The following is a 20,723-nucleotide window of genomic DNA, read 5'->3' on the forward strand; positions in this document are numbered from 1 at the left end:
CTCCTTGTACGGTCATCTTCTTGGATTCCCCATTTCACAAGTCACAAAACTACGACTACTATCTACTGTCACTCGGTCGAGCGCATACTGTACGTCCGCCAAGGCCCAACAGTCCCTCAATTCAATGAGTTCAATTCAATGCACCTCTTCGTCCAGATCCTCGCCAAAGTGTTATGGATTCTTTGTTGGTCCTTGTCCCGTCCTCCCGCCAAGTTTACTGGAAATCTGTCCAGTAGTTTTTGCGTAATTCCGCCAATTCTCGTGAAAGCATCACTTCATTGGCGGAGGCAAGAAACATATTACTCCTGACCATGATGTGGCCATTGAATCACAAAGAGACGTCTCTCAAACAGAGAGAATCCTTGAACCTTCCATCTCCATTGATTTTGCAATTTTCATGACGCATCGTGGGATGTACGACTCGACCGTATAGGATGTAATGTAGCCGAGGAAACACGGGACTAACTGTGTGACGCCGGTAGCCGACGCTGTTCCTGTGAACCTCGACACTTCGCCAGCCGCGCTGTGGCCACGACCTTTAACCTCACTGTACAAATGTTAGAACATGATCTTTTCATGAACTTGTGTGCTCATCCTTGTTGACTATTGTTACCATACGGACAAAGATCCTTACGGACGCCTGCAGCCAGTGGACGGACGACTTGTCACATGAATGACGTAAAGACGAATAGACGGTAAAAACGGTTTCTTAGTGATGTTTCACTCTGAGTTTTGATTCTAAGAGATGTTACACCTCCAGTGAGTTGGTTTAAGAAAGTGTGTGTGTGTGTGTGAGTGTGTGTGTGTGTGTGTGTGTTTTGTAAGACATTTGTCCTTGAACCAAACTTCCATTGACAACTTGCATTTGTCAATGGAACACACACACACACACAGACACACAGACACACACACACACACACACACACACACACACACACACACACACACACTGAGGGGTGGATAAGTCATTGGCTGTTGGCTCACAAAGGAACGCCTGAGGGAACAGCAAAGGACCAGAACTGACTCACTTTTTGCAGAACTACATTAAATACACAACAACGTACAGTTGCTTGTCTAACACACACACACACACACACACACACACACACACACACACACACACACACACACACACACACACACACACACACACACACACACACACACACACACACACACACACACACACACACACACACACACACACAGCTAAGCAGCCAACCTCACCTGGCAGCTTGTCCCTTTAATCTATGACCCAACTTCCCAAACTGTCGGAATGTGCAATGCTTAAGGAACGCCACCCACACAGACATGCCCGAACATCACAAGAGAAAGAAAAAAACGGAAACTGTATGCATAGAAGGAGGAGGAGGAGGAGGAGGAGGAGGAGGAGGGAGAGGAAGCACGATAGTAAGAGGATCAGAGAAAAGGACGGATTGGCGATGGAGTGGAGAGGAGGAGATGAAAGGAGGGAGAAAGTAAAGTTGAGACAGATATGAGGGAGAGGAGGAGGAGGAGCGCTGAAGGAAAAGGAAAGAAAGGGAGGGGAAAACGTGGAGGAGGAGGAGGAATGAAAGGGGGTGTAAAGAAAGAAGAGGAGACAGATGGGTGGGAGGAGAAGGCGAGGAATGAAAGGGAAGGGGAGCGTGACGACAAGACGAGAGCCGGCGAAACAGGTGGATGGAGAGTGGGAGAGGTGAAGACTGAGGAGAGGAGCGAGCGAATAAACGAGAGGGACGGACAGATGGTGGGTACAGAGGGAGGGATGGAGAGGAGGACGGAGAGAAGGAGGAGGAGGAAGACTGAGAAAAGAAGGAGAAAATAAAGCGAAGTTGACATGGAAAATTGGGAAGAAAAATGGAGGGAAAAGAGGAAGAAGCAAAAAAAGAGGTGAAGAAGATAATGGAGATGGAGAATGTGGAGAAGAAGAAGAAATCCAGACGGAGGTTGTTGGGGGGGGGGGGGGAAATGCCAAAGACTTGAGAGAGACCTTTAAAAGGAGGTGGGGGGAAAAAAACAACACATGGCAACGCAGCAGAAAGAAAGAGGGAGGAGAGCGAAAGAACAGTGAACGAACACAACAGAGAAGAAAGAAGGAGAGATTACGACAAGCGACAGAGGCGCGGAGGAGTTGGAGGATTTATGAGTCATATCTGTCGTCTGAACAAAAACGCAACTCAACGGCAGGAGGTCGGACGCAAACATCCAACGCAAACCTTTTCAACTTCTATTCTTCTGCGGATTCTCATTTTTAAAATCGGGCCCCCTGACCCTGAACCAGAAGAAAACCCCCGCCCCCCTTTGAAAATGTTCGACTTTGAAAGAAAAATTCTCACTGAGGACGTTTGTGAAGAGGCCACGCGGAGGCAGTTTCCACACTTTGTTTCCACAAGGACGGAGAGGAGACATTTTGCAGCTACGACTTGCATATGTGGTTAAGATTAGACTGTGAAAAGTGTGTGTGTGTGTGTGTGTGTTTATGTCAGTATCTGCTGATAAAGACTCTGATATTTGTGTTTATCTCTGTAACAATCAGGTGTGTTCCACCACAGGAAGTTGATGAACAGTTTCCTTCCAGTCCCCCCCTCCCCGGGCACAACCCCCCGTGACAGACAATGGTTCTATAGAGAGGAGCCTCTTTGGTCGAGTGCAGATCGATGACCGTAAATAAAGATGGACGACAATGAAGCTAAAATATCTCCGATACGGGCGCTGCCACCCTGCGCGTTTGTCTTACTTTGGACGTATAGCCATACACACACTCGACCAATCGTGGGTCAGTCTCAGCTGTCAATCATGACGTCTAATCTCGTTTTAGAGCATTGAAATAACTAATTAAAACCAGAGCGATCAGAGAGAGGAACACTTCAACAAACATCACTGTGATTAAGAGCTACCTAAAATGAAGAAGATGAAAGCATCTTTGGAAACATTTATTTAACGTCTACTTTGAAATGTTGGTCCATGTCCCGTCTGCTGACATGGAGGGGGGCGGGGTTACATGAGCTATACTGCAGCCGGCCACCAGGGGGCGATCCGGAGGATCTGGCTTCACTTTGGGGAGCTGTCATGTCGTCCATCTCTATTTACACATTATGGACAACAGACACGTTTTAGTTTGGCCTCTCCTATGGCCGTTACCAACAACTCTTCTTCTCTGGGTTTTTTTGTTTTTTTTTTACAATGTAACGTCCCCAAGAAGTTCAGAGCATTAGAGCTGTAATGATTAAAAACAAAAATTGGTCCAAATAAAGTTGTTTAGGAATAAAGTGAATTTCTGTGCAAAGACATAAAGGAGCTCCTGAAAAAACACAACAAAGCCGATCTGAATAGAGCTTCAAAAGATTTAAGCTACAGTACAATAATCCATACACGCACACAGTCAGACACTAATTTCCACTGAGACGCTACAGTGTAGAAAATAAAGTTCTGTTGTCGGAGTGTTGCTTGGAATATAAATGAGCGGAAGGCTGCGACACAGGCGGACCGAGGTGGACGCGTGACAGTGGGGAACATATCAGATCAGCTGATACAGAGGCGCGCTGAAGTCACACAGGAACATATTGGCTCCTCTGGGGCCGAGTGCGAAGCCGCTCTGACCTGCGACCGTGGACGTACGAGTGTAAGAACAAGTCGGCACAGTTTATCTCGGGCAAGATCTGAGACTCGGAGGAAGGAAGAAAAAAGTCGATAAAGAGACGAGCTCATTTATTCTCTGTGGGCGCCGGGGCAAGGACACGGCAGGACAACACAGGCCACCGCAGGACGAAAAACACAAGCGCGTTTGCCGCTCTGACTTCCTCTTGTGCTCGACTCTCGCAGCTTATTTGCAGATTGCTGCAAATGAGCTGCGAGTAGGAATTTACAAATTCTTTTACTTGTTACAAATCTGATTCAAATCTGATATAGTTACACAACTCTAGACACACACACACACACACACACACACACACACACACACACACACACACACACACACACACACACACACACACACACACACACACACACACACACACACACACACACACACACACACACACACACACACACACTTCCGTGTCATCCTGCTCACACGTGACACCTTTTTTTTCTTTCTTCTTTCTTCTAATCTCACCGTGTCCTGCGCTCAGGTTGGCTTCATATGTAGCCCGGTCGGAGGCGCCAGCTTGCCGACGAGTCCCTCGGATCCTATTCACACACAGCCGACGGCGACTGCCGAGCATTGGCTCCGATCTGGCGCTTTTTATTGGCGAGTTCCAAAATTTGATTTTTGCCAGTGGAATATCAGAAAGCCGTCAAATCCTTTGAATAAAGATTAATTCTGTCGCTCCGGTTTTCACGACAGATTGCTTAGAGTATCGTGCTTACGAGTATACTATTTTCTCCATGTTGATTGAAGTATTCCCGGGGGATTACACAGAGCCACGAAATATGACATTTTTTTAACCCTCTACATTGAGAAAATGACCAAGACTCCACTAGAGTCATGTATTATTGGCAGAAACAAGAACAAGTAATTATAACTTCAATATGATATATACTCATGCTGAGTCGTGATGGGCAGACTAAACCATGTTGGGGTGAGAGGGCCCTCAGAGAACCTCCGCCATCATTATTTGAAATACATCGTTCAGTCTCTCAACCAATGTATTCAGCCAGTTTTTGATTCATGTTATGACACTAATTACTTAGAAAACAACCTTTAAGGGCTTTCCAGGGGCCCCACCAACCTCGGGCCCTGGGTAGTCTGTCCCCCCCTGTCCCCCACCAGTGCTACGCCCGTGGATACAGGTGATAGAATGAGACGCCGTGTGCATTAAAGCAACTCTGACAGACAGCCGACAGACGCAGTGAACAAAAGCCTCTCTCCTTCCGGAATGTTTTCCGGACTAATGATGCAACGCAGAAAAAACCCCCAACCCAACGACATGTTTCATTTCCCTTTACCGTCGTCGAAAAGGGAAATTCTTCTTCTGCCGCACCGTATTAACCTGAAGTGTAATAGCGCCGCTGATGAAGAGAGCTCTCGGTGTACCGCCCGACTATATAATTATAGTCCACACCTCGCTGCGATAATAGTGGATTGGAATTGACTTGTCTTCTCGTGTAATCTATTTTCCTGCCTGTGCACAAGTGCGATATTTACCGAGCAGTGTGAGGCCACGGGAGTGTGTGTGTGTGTGTGTGTGTGTGTGTGCGTGCGTGCGTCCCTGCAGGGTAAGTGCACTCATCTCACACACTGCTGCAGCCTGCATCTATTCCAGCCCTCCTGTAATTCACCTGAGCCGAGTCCGACACTGCGTGGCGGCGGCGGCGGCGGTGCACTGACACATAAGTGTAATTGTCTCGCTTAATGAGGCCTGGCAACTCTCCCCCGTCCTAGTTCAGAAGCAGAGGGCTAAATTTACCCTCAACATTTAGCAAACGCTAACAGGAAATCCGGCCGCTCCACCGAGGCAGCAGGGGTTTTTTTTGCTTCCCCCTTCAGGCCTTGATTTATGTGTGATTGTACCGCAGCACCTTGTTTCTGATGTTTTTCGACGGTGACGTGGTTTACAGAATGATGAGGGAGGATGAACTATGCGGCACAAAGGTTGTAATGAAACAAGGAGACGAGCGGGCGGTGACCTTCACCTCGCTGAGCAAAGTCAACGGCGGCGGAAGCGGCGCGGTGTCGGGGACGACGTGTCCGTTGCCTGACGGGCACGGAAAAGAAACAGGAAGTGAACCGGAGGGAAACGATGAATGAAGCCCGAGCGAGAGGGAAAATTAAAGACAATAACAAGAACCGTTTTAGTAGTGGAACACAAAAAGGAGACGCGTGCGTATGTGCGTGTGTGCGTGTGTGTGTTGGGGGGAGCAGGTTTGGCGAGCAATTAATGCCAATACCCCCGCTTCCGTCAGACCATTAAGCGTTCATTTGTGTGAAATGAACGGCCTGGCCGGTGCGGCCGCGGCCGCCCGCGTCACCCGCGCGCATGTGAATGTGTCACCAAAAGGGAGATATCCAATGTTTGAGCCTGGACCCCCCCCCCCCCCCCCCCCCCCCCCCCCCCCCGAAATCCCAGGTAATGAGTTTCCACATCCCCGGTTTCATTCGTTCACTCAGCTACTATCACGGAGATGCAGGGGGGAGAACACGACTGTAGGTCAGCGCTCTCATCCTTGTTTACGAGGCCTCTCTTTGACTCAGGGGGGTAATATTTTATGTGGCACACACACACACACACACACACACACACACACACACACACACACACACACACGCACACACGCACACACAAAAAAAAGGTGAAAACAGTATTTGATTCATCCATTTCAATGAGGCGGCGGAGCCGCGGCGCCGTCGTCATGTAATAAATGCAAATGGAAGCAATCAAAAGCTTGTGAGCTCGCACGAGGTTCGACTGAAGAGGGCCGACGCCGAGTGGGTAATTCTCTGCTGCCAAAAGAGTGTTTTTTTTAAATGATTGTGGGGAACGGTGTGTCGGAAATATGATTCCTTTTATCATTTTAATTTCACATTTGCCATATTTTAAGGCTGCCCTTGGAGTTGGGGGCGGGGGGGCTGGGGGGGGGGGGAGTTGGGGAGTGCGGTCGACTTGTAAAATTTGCTGAGGAATTTTCCTAAATATTGAATTATTTGATCGGCAGCCATGATAAGAGCTGTTGGGATTCTCTAAATGCACAGGGACGGAGCTTCAATGCTTCCTCTCCTATCTCCTTTAGCACAGGGTCCGCTTGGAGCTTCCTCTGTGCGCGTGACGCGCCGTGCACGAACGCAAACAATTCAATCCTAAGTGGAAGTAGAAGAAGAGTATGAATGTGACCCAGAGGAGACGCACGACGCTAGTCATCGTGTCAGTTACTGTTACACATGAATCGTTTACGTCTGGTGCCACGCGGTGGTAAAACACTGAGACATGCCGATGGAGCCGCCGCGTTTTTTTGGAGTTCACCGCCAAGGACATCCGCCGTCGCGTGATGACGTAGTACAGTGAGCGTCCAGTCGGATTCTCTGAGCGCCTCTGTCGGCTCTTCCTAAGTGCGATGAGTCCTCCTTTACACCTTTCCTTGACCTCGTGACGATTTCCGCCGAGGTCAAGTAATAGTAGATGAGGAAAGGCGATCCGACTCCACCCCTGGTTGGTCTTTGCCCACAGCAGGTGATGAGTTAAAACCTCAGCATGAAACACAGATTCTCATTATTCTGAGCTGATTCTCCCTCATGAATGAACAGAAAATATCAAGTGTTGCATGTTTAAGTCATTAACAGTATACAGTTGTTAAAAATAGGTTATATATATATATATGCAAAGTCTGAGTATCAGATTCGGTATCGGGAAGGGGACAATGCTATCGGAACATCTCTCCCTGAAGTTTCTGTTTGCTCATCAGTGCAGCGTACAGTTGCCTGGGTTATGTAAATAACCACCTGCTGTACATTTCGTTTCACCGACCGCAGCCTGCCGTCTTGTCAGAGAAAAGGAAAACAAAGACACATACTTCTCTTTGGTTTTTCTCTCTGTGCTTCTGTATCCGTGCATAACCGACACAACCCGCCACAGAGGCTCATTTCTTTCACGCGCACGTCACTGGAAATATTTTGAACCAACACCCTCGTGAAGTGATGCAGGGCCTTTGGAGCAGAGTCCGGTGCTAGTCGAAAGCCAAACATCCGGTGCGGCAGATGAAATGTGCTCATAATGTCGGCGGCTGGTGATCACAAAGGCTTCTGGATGGCGGAAGTCGGAGGCGCCCGTCGGGAACAAAAAGAAGTTTTCCCGTCAGGACGACACGTCTGCCACACATGCGCTCGCATGTGCGCTCCGTGTGCACTCATTGCCCTGGAATGTTTTGGTCACTGACACGCACACGCACGCAGAAGAACAAATTCCAGAGCATCTCCTTTCCTCGTGGGTGAAAACATGACTCTTGCTTCGACACGGCTCGTCGACATCGTCTCAAACCCTTTAGTTGCCGCTCTCGCTCGCGGCTGAGGCTGTAAATGTGGCGTGCGTCTGAATTTGCCGTCGCCGAGGATACTAAATGGCCACGCGCTCAGTTCAAGCCGCGGTCAAGCACCGTCCGACTCTCTTTACCAATCAATTCACAAGTTAATTATTCGCAAGACTCGCGGCACTGTCTGGATTTTGCTGCTGAGGTAACGTTCTTCAGTACTATAGATGCAACACGTGCCGAACGCATCAATGAACCCCATCGAACTGGGGAGGTGTGAAACTGTCTGGGGGTCTCACAGCTTCTGGGACAACGGCGGCGGTGTTGGGATGCGAACCCCGGTCTCCTCGTGGACGTAGACTCGCGGTGCTGTGAGGTTTCTAAAAACGAGGAGTAAAGACCACCGGCGCGACATCGAGGGATCACAGCCGACACGCCCCCCGTCGACATGCCGACGCTCTGAGTGCGCAGCTCGTTGTCACTGCGTTGCCACATCACTACTCATTTTACACGGCGACAGCCGGCAGCACCTCGACCTCTAGGGCCATTAAATGAAAAATAATATTGAATATATCTGTGATGCTCTCAGTTTGCTCCAAACATCATTCAAGTCACGTTCTACTCTCTGTGCAAATTGTATCTACTATAGTGAAAACACATTGAACCTTCCAAACTGTCATAGACATAGACACCTGGGTGGATGTCAGGTCTACTCCTGTGTTACTCTCAAAATGTCACTCTAGAATAAACGAAATGAACGTTTCTCAAATTGATTTTCAGTTAAAAACGCTTTTCTTTGCCCCTGCGGCTGCAGTGCTGCAGCCGCCTCAGCATCCGTCACTTCCAGCGTCCCTGGGTCACGCCGCACTCACCTCTTGTCCTCGACCTTCATTCTGATCTCGACTACACATCTGCCAAGATTCACCACCGTGTCCTGCGGCGGCCGGCGGACAAACACCCGCCCATGTTTCTCAAACCTTCCGCGGCGGCACAGCACCACATTCTGCTGCTCCGCCGTGGCCCAAATCACATGTCTGGAGGAGAGACGTCGCTACGCACGAGTCCGGACCTGCAGGTCTCTGTTCACGGAGTCGATTGTGCCTGTACCCGTGACATCATTGCATGAAAGATGCAGAAAAAAATTTAGACCTAGACCGAGCGAAGACGGACGGATGGACAGAGGGAGGATTCGTCTGACTCACCCTGTTTGAAGAGGAAGGCTGTTCTCTTTTTCTTCACCACGAAATCCATGTTGTATCATTTGGCTGCTGCTGCTGCAGCTGCTGCAATGGGAAAGTTTGATTTCTTTAGTCTGTCAGATCCACACCTCTCGTCCCACTCGCACCTTCCCTCTGTCCCACAACAAACAACTTCGTACTGAGAAAACAACCGTCATTTTTTTTTTTAAAAAGTGTGCGTCGCTGCCCAGGACGCTGAGTTTTGTTTTATTAGTTTGACTTTAACCGCAAGATGAGCTGTGGCTGACCGGCATCAGAAGATCAGAGATCATGAAACTCGTTTTTGGGCAACCAGTGACGACAAGATGGCCGACATGACTTCTCCCTAAAGTGAAGCCAAATCATCTGCATCGCCCCCCGATGGCTGGCCGCAGTAAAGGTCACATGCCCCGCCCCCTCTATGTCAGCAGATGGCACATGGCCCAACTTTAAAAAAAAATTATGTATCAAAGTAGACGTTGAATAAATGTTTTCCAAAGATGGTCTCTGTCTCCTTAGGTATAGTTGTTGTCACACTGACGTGCGCTCGAGTGTTCATGACACACACATGTCAATCAATTCCATAAATGTAATGCTCACCTTTAAAGCGCTGCACCTGTTGCTGGGACCTGCCTTGTGGTGTCAGGTCACTGTGAGGTATCTGATTCACACCAGTCGTGTGAGGTAGTTCCTACACCACCAGTGTACGCTCAAGTGTTCGTGTTTAGGACAAGTTTGGTTCGAATTAGTTAATTTGATGCTATAAAAACAGCCCGAGGCTGTTTATGTACAGTCTACGTCCTGACGCAGAAGAAGCGGGGAAATGTGGGCCGAAACAGAGCGGCCTCATGTCGAATACATTCCCACAGGCTGCATCGGGCAAGTCAGTCAGGAGCGAGGCCTTCGACAGCTTTACAAACTGAGAGGGGTTGAACTCGGGACACGCAGAGCTGCGCACAAAGATCGCCACGAGTGACAAACGTGAAAGCTGCCCCGTGTGAAATAGGAAGGTGAAATAAGAATGTCAGTGCTCAGATGTAATTTGATGGCGGGGGAACATTTTCTCAACATTGAGCAGCGTCTTCCTGATTCCATTTTTCTAATTAGTTATTCGACGCTATCCAAAACAGCCTGGGGCTGTTTATTTACAGTCTGTGGCCTGATGATGACTGAACTATCGGCTGGGTCAGGACCATTTTGTTATGTTTGGTTTCTGCCTCCAGTCATTTACATTGATTTGAGGTCGGACAAGCTCCTACCAGCATCGTTCCTTTGGCTCCACAAAGCAAACGCATGGAGTGAAGTTTCTCCGTTCGAGCAGAGACGTATCTGTTGAAAATGAATCTGTCGACGTTAGCCTCAGGTGCTCCAAACCAAATGACGTCTAATTAAGTTTAAAAGTGAAACAAAAAATGAAAGCTCCAGTAAATCAGACGTCAGCTGTTTTTTTTTCCTCACATTTGTCCCGTGAAAACACAAAGCTATGGATGGAACTGTGGTGGATTATTTGGCGGCAGAGTCGACGGTAACTATCGGGTCCACCACCTTCACATACACCCGTGGATTTAGCCGATGAACGGGACGGCACGCAGGTCCCCGTGCTGCGGTCCATGATTCATGATCGGACGAATGAGTAACGCTCGCTCCAGGACGAGTGCAGGATGAGTCATCAAGCGGTTGAACGTGTTTTGCAAGAAGTGAAAACGCAGACGTAGATGTAAAAAATATCATGATATTGGTTTTGTCTTATTATCTCGTTTGGCGGGAAGTTACTATCGGCAGATTGATTTTCTTTTTCATTTGATTTTCGGATGAGATGAGTATCTCCGGCTTCTTTTCCGTGTTTCCAAACACTGTAGAGTTAATCTGAACCATGGTCACATTACTTAAGGTGAAAGGAGCAGGTGAAGTGGATCGCTTGCTCCCTGCAAGAGTGAATACAACGATTTCTTCCAACAACCTGCCGGGATCCGTTTTTTTTTCCTGTATCATTATAGGGGAGGCTGTGTTTTCTTTGTTTGTTCGTCGATCACATGCAAAGGCAACGAGTCGACTGTTGTGTCAATCGGCGCGCTGAATTCTTTCTTTTTTTAATTTTACGACCCTGGCAACAGGTGCGGCAGGAGAATATCAACGTCAGGTTTGTTTGGTTATAGAAACACCTGTTGGAGCGCATGAGATGATTATGATTATGGATTGAACCAATAGCTGCCAGTGTGGTTGAATAAGGAGCCCGTCAAAAGAAGGTGAAGGATCTCACCTCACGCTGCCGACAAGAAATGATTACAGTACAAAATATTATGTACTCGATGTACAGTGGCCCAGAGGTGCAAAACAAAAAATGAACAAATCCGTGGCCAGAGTGGAATAAAGACGACATGTACCTCAAGTGGCAACCCACTGTGACGTCACCCGTTGGGTTGTGAGCTGCCGTTCTGAAGCCTCAAGGTTCACATTTTGAAAGTAGAATTGGGGGTGGGTCTGACTAAAAATCTGCGCGCCCACCAACACCTGCAACTGTGCACCAATTGGATGGACCGGGTTAGTACGCTGTATCCACGGTACAGCGCTTGGTCATCTTTTTGACTTTCAATGAGTCCATAATGTACAAAATTGAATTCTGTATTGAAGAAGACTTGACACTGCGGATTGAGACCATGAACGTTATGGATCAAAAAATACGAGTCATTTTCTCATAGACTTCTATAGAAGCTGACTTTTTTCCAGAGAATACAGGCCTCAGGCAGCTCCGCATTGTCATCATTTGCCCGACCCGGTGACTAGGTCTATCTTTATATACAGTCTATGGACTACCCCTTCCAAAAATGTTGTGTTTTCACACCTGCCCCTTTTGTTTGTCTTTCGGATGGATTACGCAAAACTATGTGTTTTGACATTTTTTACAGATTTTCCAGGGAATAATTCATTGATCTTGGTGAAAATAACTCAGGCACATTCAAGGGACTGATTATTTATTAGGCTATGCTATTTTGGAGTTTTGTCAACCTATCCTTCTTCCGTAATTGAGAATACAATTTCATGATCTGCATTGTTTTGTTGGCTTACCTATGAGGCTTGATTGAATTCAAGGGGGCTGTTGGGGCCTTGGCGGAGGTATGCGCTCTATGCTGAGTGCCGTTATAGTTCATTGTGTTTGATAAAATGTTTTTTTTTCTGCATTGTTGTCGTGCTCTGCCACCTCGGAGCCTCCGTACCTATTCCACATAATAAAAGTTGTGCCCCGCGTAGGTGTGAGGCGCTGGACCCACGGCGTGGGCACGCTTCATTAAATGGCGCCAGCGTCCGCCCTTCAACTCACAGTGGACACTGGACGTTCATGCTCTCTACTTGAACGAGCGCAGTCTTGAAACTGTGCGACTTCTTGTGTTAACGTTTATCCATTTATTTATTCTCGAGGCAGTGGAGCGTTGTTCATTTTGCAAAGTCAAACTGCTAAAAGTCGGCGCTTAATAGCTGTACTTTTTAAGGGCACCGAGGATATGACTCACTGTTGGTTCTAGTAAGAGCTGAACACAAGACAGACCATGTAAAAGAAGAACAAGGTCGGATTAGTTTAAACTTAAGTGATTGAACATTTAAAAGGGTTTGGGTTAAATGTCACATCATATTGTATGTGTATCTGCAGCCATGGCGCGGTCTTCAGGCAGGGCCGGAGCGGGTAATCGGGAGATTCCCGGTGGGCCGCTTCACTTTCACAAAAAAACAACTGACAATTGTCTCGTTAGTTCACTTCTCTCAAAGTTCACAGCGCAGCCCTTTGCATGACAACTGGAGGAGGCCGCTGCCAAATGTGCCAAACTCACAGAAATGTTTTGGAGAGGACAGACCCAAGTGGCAGCTGGTAATATTACATATTAGCCTATTTGTACCGCCCATAGTGAATCACAGAATTTGCTAATATTATGCAAATATTTCTAAAGAAAAAACAACAACCTCAAGCTTGATCTGTGTATACGGTAAAATGACCTCTTCATGATTGTTCTTGGCCAGTCCCCTGCTGGAAATGAGGAAGAGGAGCCAGAGGCCATGACTGCAGAAGGGACAGGTAGAGAGGATAACAGAGCAAACAATATAAATTCACTTTATTTCTTGTACGATTAGATAACACACACAGAGATGGCGTGGTGACAGATTCTATATGATATCAACATTGGGCTAAAGATTCAGAGTCACACTAGACAGAATTCATTGTGCCGCTTCAATGCATTACAATAAAATGATTGAATGAATCACAGTTTGAAGTCGTTTAATCAATCTGCGGTCATGACATCACAGTGTCTATGCCCTTCTGCGTTTTTAATGCCATGCAATACAGGGGAGTCAGATGCTGAGAGAGGAGATAAAGACAGTATCCAATGAGACGGCAGCAGCCCAGCAGAAGAATCCCACAGGTACAGACAGATGCTAGTGAAGACGAGATCATTTTGATTATCTTGCTCATCCTCAACCGCAGGATTCAGACACGGTTTTCCATTACCATCCTCAGCAACCCACGAAACATCCTCTGCTCGCTAAAGTTTTTCACAGCAAGCATGGCACCAACCGCAAGTGGCTGACATGCAGTGGAAAAACACAATCACTGTATTGTTCCCTGTGTTTTTGGCATTTGCAACTGCAGCGAGTGATGGTCCTTTCATAAAGGGAGGTGTGAAAACATGGAAACACGTTCACCAGCGGAGAGAGGCGCATGAGAAAAGTAAGATCCACAGAGATAGTGCTGATGCTTACATCATAGATGTGATAAAAGTCAGAGGCAAATGTGGACTTAGTTACAGACGGGGTCGAGCAGAGGCTGCTTATACTCAATCAGGGCAACTTTCTAGAGTTGGTCACACTCTTGAGCCGGTGTGATCTGTGCCTTCAACAGCACATTAGCAGTTGTATTGAGCAAAGCAAGAAGCTTCATGACGCTGGTGCAAAAGGTAGAGGTTCCCTTGGCAGGACGTTGTTGGTAAAGTTGAGGATGCTCTCAGCCAGGGGACAAAGGACACGGTTGCAGATGAGGTCCGAGAGGCAGGAATGTTTTCAGTTCATCTTGATACAACCCCAGAGGCCACGTCGGAGGACCAGTGAGCTATCATTGTCAGATATTGTCACAAATGCCATTCATGAGCGGTTGGTCGCTGTGGTGGACTGGGAAAAATCCACAGGCAAGTATTTTTTTTACAGAGCCGCTGAAACACACGTTGAGACAAACTCAGCATTGACACATTGGCACGTGTGTGGCCAACTCCACCGACGGTGCAGCAAATATGCGGGGACAGTACAAAGGCTTCTCTGCATTTGTCTCCGCCTTGAGACAACGTGTGTTGTGATTTGGCGCTATGCAAAGGGAAATTGAATTGAATTGAATTCATTTGTTAGAACGTATTATAAATGAAAACCACACGGTAGCAAGAGGTGAACTGTTTGCCTCGTGTATTCAATTTCCAGCACGCCACAGACAAAGTGGGCCGGTCTTGGTCCTGAAACCTCCCGGGCGGAAAAGTGGCCCCACTCCCGCCCTGTCTTCAGGTGATTCCCCCGCACCAAACACAGTAACCGCACATGACACACATAAACAAGATTCACTTTTGGCAGGTGAACTCCACCAACAACAGGAAATACAAAACAGCTGCCGAACGCCAGCCGCACCTTTTCCCCTGTAGACTTGATGATTGATTAAAAGCCATAAATGATAAGTGGCTTTTTCCGCCATGCCACTCACGCACGCACACACACACACACACACACACTCACTCACACTCTCACACACGTGCTTCAGCAGCCGGTCGTGACAAAAAGGCGGCAACTCAATAATTGCGGTGCCACTGCACCATGCAGATATGCGGTATCGATCGATTGTGGGAAAACAACACGGTCACGCTGAGCATTGACGAGAACAAACATTTCCTGGTCGTTGGTGAGTTTGTCAGCAACTTCACCTAATTTCAGCGAGCATGATGATAAGCGCTTTGAGTTTCATGAAAAGGGTTCTATAAATCCAGTGTATTATTATTATGAAAAACAAATAAATAGAAAGTAGAAAAGTGCATTTTTCCCTCAGGGGCAGAACCACAAAAGTTTTCCTGATATGTGAGATAGCGTTAGGCATTTTTACATGAACACTTGAACATATAAGAACGACCTAAAATTACAGAAATCATATTTGGAAACATTTTCTTTCAACGTCTACTTTGATTTTTTTTTTCTGTTCGGTCTATGTCCCTTCTGTTAACATGGAGGGGTCAGGCTTTATGATCAAAATAATTCATTTGTTGCTCTGTGTATTCGTAGTAACTGTTTCCTCAGCAGGGGGAGCACAAGCTTCCGGTTTTGTTTGTGTGTTTGTGTGTGTGAGTGTGTGTGTGTGTGTGTGTGTGTGTGTGTGTGTGTGTGTGTGTGTGTGTGTGACTGAAGTAAGTGTGTCCAGTTATGCTTATGTGTGTGTTTGTGTGTATAAAAGCCTTCAGAGCTTCAGACGAGCCATAGCAGCGCATGAGGTATCACACAAAAACAAATAATTATTGTTAATTAATAAATTAAAGATGAATAACTCAAAATTATTCTTTTTCATTATTATTAATATTTATACTGCATTTAGTGAAAATTCAAAAATCTCACAATGTGAAAGAAAGTGATAAAAAAATATATCCTGAATCCACCTTTCAAAATTTTATTGTATTATTTCGTGGCCCATGTCCCATCCTGAGACCAAATTTCGTGGAAATCCAATAAGCATTACAGGGGTGGAGACAGCCGGGAGAACAAACGCCTACAGATCTATTGCCACATCAACATGACTCCTCAGTCATATATTCAAAGTATGTTAAATGACGTTTTTTACACTGAAATTTCCCAAATGACGTCACACAGACACTACGAGGGCAAAGTGCAGGGAAACAGGCAGCAAACGCACAAACGGGCAAATCAGGTCTGAAAACGTTAACCTCCATTTGGTAATAGGTAATAACGACTTAATAAAGAGCCAATATGCTCGCGATACGCGTAATAACACGCGACCAGTTAATGGTGAACATGTGAACCTCAGTGTCAAGTGTGACCGAGTGAAGCAGGTGAGAGAAAACACACACACACACACACACACACACACACACACACACACACACACACACACACACACACACACACACACACACACACACACACACACACACACACACACACACACACACACGTGTGAGAAGAAGAAGAAGGGGGAAAAAAAAAAAACCTGGCCCAGGAGGTGCGATGCTGTCGGTGATTGACAGCAGCAGGTTTGCAAAGAGGGTGAGAAAAACTTAGTCAACACTGGAAATAATCCGACGAGCGAATGGGAGACGAGCTCCAAGCCATGTATGGGAACGAAAGGGATTCATTTCCACCTGACCCGGGGCGCGTGTGGGCGACGTTACATAAGGTGTCAGTCAGCTAATACACACGTGGAATTTTTCACGTCACATTCCTCGCCGTGATTGACAGGTCTCCTCAGGATGCGGTTTTGCCCCATGTGAGTCAACACGCCCTGTGTTTTTTGTATCATTGAGCAACCCGAACGGGTGTACATCCACGTGCTCTACACGCTCACACCTGAATAGAAACGCCTTTATTTAATTTCTTCAAAAACAGAGCACCAACCCTCCGCCAGGGCCCAACGGCCCCCCGAAGAAAAACCCCATTTAAATCTGCGAGATCCAGATTTTGAATGTAATCTGCACCAAATCTCAAACACTCGCAAATGTCCGTCTCCTTCATGTGTCAGACTTTTTTCTTCATTAAGGTCCATGAATTATTAATATAATATTCTGGGAAATTTATGAAACCTCGTTGCCGCCTGTTTCCTGTACTCGCCCCCGGTGTCTGTGGGAGTTCGTCGGCGTAAAAATGCAATTTCGAAACACTTCTAAAGTGAGAGAGGGGTCGTTCGGTGTGTGTGCTAACAGATCTGTGGGCTTTTGACCCCTTGGCTTTTGATTCCTCTTGTCACCGCCGACTGTGTGCAAAGTACTCGCCGTGCGAGCAAACTGTACCGCGGCCGCGTCACTTGTTCACTTCCTTCTCCGCAATGTGGCTGCATAGGAATGTGGAGCTATGTCCTGTGTGTACACCACGTGTATGTTTCAGACACCTATATGTCTCTGCGCGTGTGCAACGCGGTGCAGGTCCTGATAAGACTTCCGGATCGAACCGATTCAAAAGGCGGTTTGGTCAGGAGACCGTTGTTCTCCTGCGCGGTGACATTCCAGTGAGGAGTTCCACGTTATTGATCCCGAGACGGAGACGGATTCAGACTGCGAAGAGGACATTCTCCCCCCGCCCCCCGCCCCCCGCCCCGCCCCCCCCGGAGCTGCCTGTTCGAGGGAGGGAGCCGCGTGCGTCGCACGTGATGGAGCAGTAGAGCTGAGTCATGTTTTCATATTTCACTATTTGAGCACGACATCATCCCACGTGCTTCAATGTTACAGTCAGTCACAGGAACACACACACACACACACACACACACGTAATCTTGACATTTATACCAATGAAATAAAATTAAAATCTAAAACACAAAGTCAAATAAAAAAAAGAAGCTCTGACTGATCTCACGTCACAAAACGCCGAAAAAACAAAAGACAAAGAGAAATAGTGGGATCCACTTCTCTACCAGGGCTCTGAGGAGACACACACACACACACACACACACACACACACACACACACACACACACACACACACACACACACACACACACACACACACACACACACACACACACACACACACACACACACACACACACACACACACACACCACCTGCACTACGCATCGACTACCCCCGCCCCCCCTTGCTGGCACGTCAATGGGAAATCGATGGCTGTCTGGAAGAGACGGGGGGGGGGGGGGGGTCAGCAGTAGAGGTATTGGTCCACCTGCTGAATGCTGCGTGTCTGGAATATCAAACCCTGGGTAGTGGGTAGGTACAGAAGGACAGGGAGGGTGGGGAGTAAAGATAAGTGAGGGGGGGGGGGGGGGTGAGAGCTTAATGACTGAAGAGGATCTACTGTACAAGGAGTAGAGATTATCTCTTCCGCTGAAGAATCCGTCTCCACGGGTGATGGCGTGGGGGTGATCCCAGCGTGACGCCGCCGTTCTCTTTGTCGGAAGGAGTTGAGGTTGTTGGAGGTAGTGGCTGCAGAGGTGGAGAGGCAAGAGAGACGTGAAGATATGAAGGGGGAGATCAAAACACAGGGGAAACGAGAAGGGACAGGAAAAGAGAGACGGGGGGGGGGTGAAGAGGGAGGGAGAGAGAGAGAATGAGAATTGGGAGGGAATGAAGTTCGAAACAAGAGGAGGATGGGGAGAAGGGCAGGACGTTTGCAAGAAGGTGAAGATGGAGCGGTAGAAGAGAAAGGGAAGAGTGGGGGAGGAAGAAAGGAGTGGAGGAAACAGGAAGGGAGGTGGGAAGGAGAGGAAGACGGACTGGAGATGGGCAACGGTTGATGAGCGCGAACTGGACTGAGGGAGGGCGATGAGGGGGGACATGATGAGACGGACAGATGCACACAAAAGGAGGAAGAGCATGAGGATGAGGATGAGGATGAAAGCAGAAGGGACGGGATGAAGGCAGAGAGAGACCTACACCAGGGATGGGGGGAGAGAAAGAAAGAAAATAAAACCGCAGCATTATCACTCGACTTTTAAAGTTTTAATTTGTTTTCTCCGGGGGGGGGGGGTCCTCCAGAGAGACGAGCGGGCGACGGGAGGATTCCGAGCATGAAGCCCATCAATTGGCTCCCGTGTCGTTAACGACGAGGGCTCTAATGTAGCGTCACTGTTTTACAGTAATGACAGACGCAGAAAACGGGCCGGCTGCGTGTAATGGATGTGGTTTGACGGGGACTAATGGAAGGAGGTTATTTCTCCAAAACATCTTTTCCTTTTTTGCATCTCCGAGCTCAGCGGATGAGTCGCGTTGATGTTCGCCGCACGTCAAGGGGATAAAGTTGCACTCGGAAAAACTTAAAAGCGCGGGCGTCTCAAAACCCTGACTTGCATAAGGTTCAACGAAGCGAGAGAGAGCAGACGCCTCTGGCTCGGAGCAGGTGCGTCGACGGCGTCCGCGTTCCGACGGGGCAGATCCGTCCCATCAATAATGTAGCTGAACTACTTTCCACCGCTCCTTCGCCGCCGAGCCCACTCCGACCGCGACGCGCTGACGCCGCAGCATCTCACTCAATAATTCACAACTTCACCTGCAATCTGAGCAGGACCGGGGGCCAAAGGGGAGATTAACCGCACCCCCCCCCCCCCCGTCCGGACCGGGGAAACGGCCCCGTCAGCGCTTCCACGTGTGTTAACAATGGCGGCGCAACGGCGGGCGCCACAGAGAACCAGCATTTGATCCCTTCAAGTGAGACACTCGGGGTTTTTCCTTCATTTCCACCTCTCACGTCTCCTGCCGTCGGCCTTTTTATTGACGGGTTTGATCTTTTTCTCCGCACGCAGGCGACGACCGGGTCTCATTGAACGTCGCGCTTCGGGAGTAAAGAGCAGTAAAGAGCAGCGACGGCGTCTCTCAGGACTCAGACGGACCGCTCAAAGATTCCCGATCGGAGAAGTCCGTCAAACGCCGAAGATGGCCGTTGTATGACACAGGTCCCCCCCCCCCCCCCCCCCCCCCCCCCCTAAATCAAATCTTGAGTGCAGTTGTGTCTCTGTCCTCATTATTTTGAGAGATATATATATACATAATGTATAATGAGATGTACAATATTAAAAGAAATATGACAAACTAATACTTAAACACTGCTTTGAAGGTAAAACGTCGTCGAGGTTGTCACAACAAATGTATTGATTCCACTCAGGGAAACCATATGTGATGCACGGGATCTGCGGCCTGTTTGCCGACTGTGATTCACTGCAGCTCAGGGGCCGCCGGGGGTCGAGGAGAAAAAGAAGAAGTGCGGATGACGGGCGGCCGAGGATTGCGCGGGAACGTCACTGCACGGCGTCCCCTGCGTCGCGTCCCTCTTCGGTCGACCATGAACGATGTCTCAAACTGCCGTCCGTCCGCGGCGGGATGTGACACCCGGCGCCCCGGCGCAGATAAATCTCTGTGTCCTGCAGCCAGAGCGTGTGTGTGTGTGTGTGTGTGTGTGTGTGTGTGTGTGTGTGTGTGTGTGTGTGTGTGTGTGGGTGGTGAGGGTGAGACAGGGCACGCGGGGGGGGGGAGACAGAAGGTCGTTCATTAGGCGTCTAATTATTGTGGAGATGTGCGACGCAGGGGGAAAGAGACGGGGGGAGATGAACCGAGCTCTCAGCTCACTGAAACCTGCGGCTCCGCAGGGTGAAAGTCCTCTCACTCCGTCACACGCGGCCCTCACATCTGTTCCGTTTGCACACGAAGGACGCGGCTTGTGCCGTTTCTTTCGAGACATGAGCAGGATCGTTTGAGTGTCTCGGTTATTCTGAGGCAATCGGTGGATCCTGTCATTTATAGTTGGGTCCGCAGGTACACTCTTCCTCAAAGCTCCTGGGGAAGTTGTCATCGCCACTTTGGC

This window comes from Scophthalmus maximus, chromosome 6 (assembly GCF_022379125.1).
Source record: "Scophthalmus maximus strain ysfricsl-2021 chromosome 6, ASM2237912v1, whole genome shotgun sequence".
NCBI lineage: Eukaryota > Metazoa > Chordata > Actinopteri > Pleuronectiformes > Scophthalmidae > Scophthalmus > Scophthalmus maximus.